This window comes from Rousettus aegyptiacus, unplaced genomic scaffold (assembly GCF_014176215.1).
Source record: "Rousettus aegyptiacus isolate mRouAeg1 unplaced genomic scaffold, mRouAeg1.p scaffold_m13_p_12, whole genome shotgun sequence".
NCBI classification, from domain to species: Eukaryota; Metazoa; Chordata; class Mammalia; order Chiroptera; family Pteropodidae; genus Rousettus; species Rousettus aegyptiacus.
Window position 1 is genome coordinate 24,007,708 of NW_023416287.1, and position 5,088 is coordinate 24,012,795.

Sequence of the window (5,088 nt, forward strand, 5' to 3'; positions counted from 1 at the left end):
TCAGTGAGATATAGAGATGGCGGGGTGGAGGTGGGGGTTGCACGGAGTCTAAAGTGAGGCGGAGCCGGCAGGCTCTGAGGAAATGCTTCCCGGGGCGCCCCGCTCCAGAGACAGCCTGGAGGGGACTGCCGGGTCGCCACGGCTTCCCTCGGATAACGCGGTCCAGTTGGTACCCGAGACTGGCGCGCCCTCTCGCGGCCACCGGGCACACTGTCCGCCGAACTTGGAGCAACCTTGGTTCCTACGTGAGCAGAGTGGGCAGCTACCCACTCCGAGTGTTTGAGGGCCAAGAAGAAGACGACTTCATCCGCAGAGATAGGATAAGTGATCTTTCCAAGCATTTCTATCCTGTTCCCTGCTCTCAGATATCTCTCTCTACCTTCTCTGCTGTACCCTGCCTCACTCATGAATTAGCAAAGCCTCACTGAGGTGTTAATGACTGATTATTATTCTTTTTACCTGTGGCTTAACAATGTATTTCACATCTTTCTTCCACAGTCAAAGTTCCAGGATCTGAGCAATGCTGACGCCTAAGTCTGAGTTAGTGTCACTGCTTACTTAGGCTCTGAAGTTTACTAAATCTCAGTTGGTGTTACTGATTACTTTCTCTCCTTATTTATGCCTCAGCTTCTTCATCTGTGGAATGGGGATAATTGTAGCACCTGTCATAAATTTGGTGTAAGGTAAATGAGTTATGACATGTGTAGCCGACTTGAGCCTCCTAACGTTCCCTTGATGCCTCTCCCTTTTCCTGCACTTCTGCAGTGGGTGTGCCTTCACCCCCTACAGCCAGCACCTGCTTCTCACTGCTGTGGGGCTGACCCCTGCTGCTGGAACCTGCCTAGCCCACATGCAGCAGCCTGAAGTGCAGGAGAAACAGAGAATCTATTTACTCCTGTATTAGTCAAGGTCATCCAGAGAAATAGAACCAATAGGATAGATAGGGAGGTGATAGATAGATAGATAGATAGATAGATACATACATACATACATACATACATACATACATACATAGATGATAGATTGATATAGATAGATAGATAGACAGACAGATATAGATAGATAATAAAGAATTGGATCATGTAATTCGGAGGCTGACAAGTCTCAAGATCTGCGGTCAGCCAACTGGAGACACTGGAGAGCTGATGGAATAACCCTAGTCTGAGCTCTCCTGAACCCAGGAGAGCTGATGTTATGGTTCCAATCCAAAAGCAGGGGAAAACCCTGATGTTCCAGCTCAAAGGCAGCCAGGCAAGAGGAGTTCTTTCTAGTGGAAGGAGAGTCAGCCCTTTGTTCTATTCAGATCTTTAACTGATTGGATGTGGTCAACCCACATTATGGGGGGCAATCTGCTTCACTCAGTCTATCAACTCATCTAGAAACACTCCCTCAGAAACACCAGAGACATGTTTGACCAAATATCTAGGCACCTTGTCAAGTTGGCACATAGTATAACCTTCACAGCTCCCAATGACAGATCTTAAGTAACAAAAGGCAGTTGAGGAACAGGAAGACAAACGCTGCAGCTTGATTCTACGCTTTTCTCTGCCTCCTTCCCAGCTCAGCCCAATTTCCCCACGCTCCTGCAGGCTTTCTCTGGACTAGCTTTCTGATACATTACTTTCTTGTGAATCTTCCTCTCAGCGGTGCCACTGGAGGCCCAACCCAAGACAACATGCAAAGCACTTAGTCGAGTATCTGAGACATAGTGGTCACTCAAATGTTTTATTGTATTATTTGTAGTTATTTGAGGGGCTTGGAGGCCTTGTCCACAGGGTACCAGGGCTATTCTGATCCCTGCCTCCTTCCCAAGGCCTGGCCCTGAGCTAGGAGCTCCTCACCACCTCTCCTTGCCTGGACGCACACAATTTCAGGTTGGCTAACTCGTCCTCCTGCCAGTGCAGGAATCTGTTCTGCGACATCCCTAATTCCCATCTTTGCCTTAACTGGAACTGCTCCTGTTGCTGGAACAGCCCATTCTTTCTCCAGAACTCTCAGAATAGAAACCATTATCACAAATAATAAAAAATAAAAAATAAAAATAAGGCTTGACAGGAGAGATTCTTTTGTACTCCTAGTCAAACATGAACTAAAAAAATTGAAAAACTAAAAACATAAACAAAAAAAGAGAAGTTACTCATTTTTCTGCTCATCTCCTGGGCCCGCAGGGACATGCAATGAGCTTAGCTCACCACTTTGCCCTCACATAGCACTTCATTGTGTAACGTGAAAGAGCCTGGCTGATAACAGGATTGCGTGACCATAATTAGGTGGGTAATTATTTGTCCATGGATGGGTTTAATGAATGGAGCTTGGTGAATAGGAGCTATAAATACAGATATTAGGAAAGAATTCCATTAAAAATGAACTTAAAGCAATTGAAAAGCTTCTGATGGATCACTAGCCATTTAAAGAGATTTTTGTAGCTAAAGTGTTATTGGCTGTTTCCACCTTTTACTGAAAAGGCTTCAAAAGTGAAATCAAAGTATCTAAAATTATAGTGGGACAAGGGCATTAACTTCATAAAAATTCAGCTTTTATGCAGCTTCTGCTAAACTCAGCTGTGGCACAAATTAAATTTTAGCTTGTCTACATTGGCATAAAATGAAGACCATTATAAACAAGTGTTTCAGTAAATTCAAAGTGCTATAGATGCGGGTTGAATATAGCAGCCTGTTACTTGTACCATTAGGAAATGGGTTCAATTTTCCAGAATGAAATATGAATCTACATGAGATACTGATATTCTGTTGCAATTAACCAGATACTCCTTAGATAAAAGTTTGTCAGGTTAAATATCATTTCTTTTTTTCCACATATCCAGCTAATCTTCACATTTGCCCCACCATCATAAAGCATACACGAAAAGGGAATATGCAAAGTTTGCTGATTATTTATGCCATGGATGGCCATCAATTGCATTAAATAGGCTTCTGGTTCAGGAATCAACCAAGAACAAGACTCTTAAGTAGCTGTGAGTATTTAAAAGATGACCTTTTTATAAAGGCAGATTTGTTATGGTACACATATATGTGCAATGTATGTGTATTTTACACTCACCTGTGTATCTCGCACATTGTACATTGTAAAGACATACATTAAATATAACAGTGATTATCTTTGATGTAATATTTATTTGTTTGTTTGTTTGTTTATTTTTTATTTTATTTGTGCCTATAGCTCCTGGTCTTCCTCGATGGTCTCCCTCAAGTACTAAGCAGGCTCAACTCTGCTTAGCTTCTGATGTAATCTTTAATATATTAATTTTAAAAAATATCTTATATGTCCAGAGAGCTTTCCTTTTTTTGCCCATGGATTATCTCAGATTTTGTTGAAGTTTCTAACAAGGTATCTTGATTTTTTTTCATTGTTTATTGTTTTCTAACAAGTTTATTTTAGGATAAAAAAATTACCTTTAAGGACCAATGTACAGTTTTCATCTCATAAGTTTTGGTAAGGAATATTTGTGTTACTGCTTAGGTCTAAATATTTCAGATTTTCTATTATGTTTTTTTGACTCCTGAGTTGTTTTCTAATTTTATTTCATTGTGACCAGAAAAATGTAGTCTGTAAAAGAATTCTTTAAAATTTATTAAAATTTCTTCTGTAACCTAATATATGGTCAGCTTGGGGAAGGGTTCTATGTGGACTTGAAAAAAAGTGTGTGTTCTAGATACGGGAAAAGGTCTCTCTCTCCCCCCCCTCACTCCAGTCCCCACGCTTTAGTGCAAATGTATGAATAGCGTCATCCTGTTATTTGTTCATTGTTCATCCTGACTCTATTTCTTTTTCTTTCAATCCCTTTAATCTATCCTTCTAGTCTATTCTAAGAGATGAGGCCCAAAATCTCTATTTCTGATTCTGTGTCTGTTTCTCTTTGTAACTCTGTAATTTACATATCACTTTTTATATGCTGAGACTATATCTCTAGGAGCATACAGGATCATATGCTATATCTTTCTGGTGGACTCTTTCTCTGATCAGTATGCAATACCCCTCTTCATATTTTTTACTACATTTCTCCTAAATTGTATACATCGTAAAATGTATTTTGTCTGATATTAGTACTGCTGCGCCACCTTTTTTGTTATTGTTAGTATTTGCCTGGTTTTCATCCCTTTTGTTTTAGCCTTTTAGTATTCTTTGATTTATGTATGTTGTTTATACACAGCAAAAACCTAGACTTTGTTTATATAATTGTTGCTTTTGCTATAATCTGAAAATCTCTGTGTAGCTAGATTAATGACTATTAGGTGACTGTTGCATGTTTATTTTTATTATGATTACCATCGTATCGGGTGTTTTTTTTTTTACCATTTTATTCTGTTTTATATTTACCTGCTCCCTCTTTCCTATTTTTTCTTCTTCTTTGATTTCTGATAAATTATATATGCTCTTTTTATTCTTTTATATTTTCCCTATTTGGAGAGCAAATATTTTATTTTCCTTCATGTAATATTTATTTTATATTTGTAATATACTTCTCATTTTCACATATTTCTTACAAAACTATAAGCAATATCTGCATCCTTCTTCAAAAAAATTCATAATTTTCTGTTCTTTATGCTCCCTCTTAATTTAGCTTCCTCTCAACTACCATGTTATTCTTATTTAAATACTTAGTTTTGACTTCTCTTAAAATTCAAATTATTTTTATCTTATTCATATAAATCATTATAATTGTGGCTATGACTTTTATTATGCCATGGTAATTATTGTTATATTGTTAGAGTAAACACATACCATATTCATCACAGCCGTGTACTCAAGTCTCCTTCCTTACGAGCAACCAGGTGTGCCATGTCATGGGGAAAAAGCACTGAATTGGGACAGGAGTCATGTCTTAAATAACTGATCTCAAGCCATTGTGGACAAATCAGGATTCTTGAGCCCAAGTGACAGACACTCATTTGCAGAAGCTTAAGTCAAGAAGGGAGATCCGTAGCAAACACCGTCAGCCTTGCTGCTCCATCCTTGCGTCTGCGTCATCCTCGCCATTTCTCATGCTGCTTTTTCTCAATAAGACTAGACCGTGGTGGCTCCCCAGCAGCCAGCCCCCAAGGTGTAGCCCAGCAAGAAAAGGCCTTG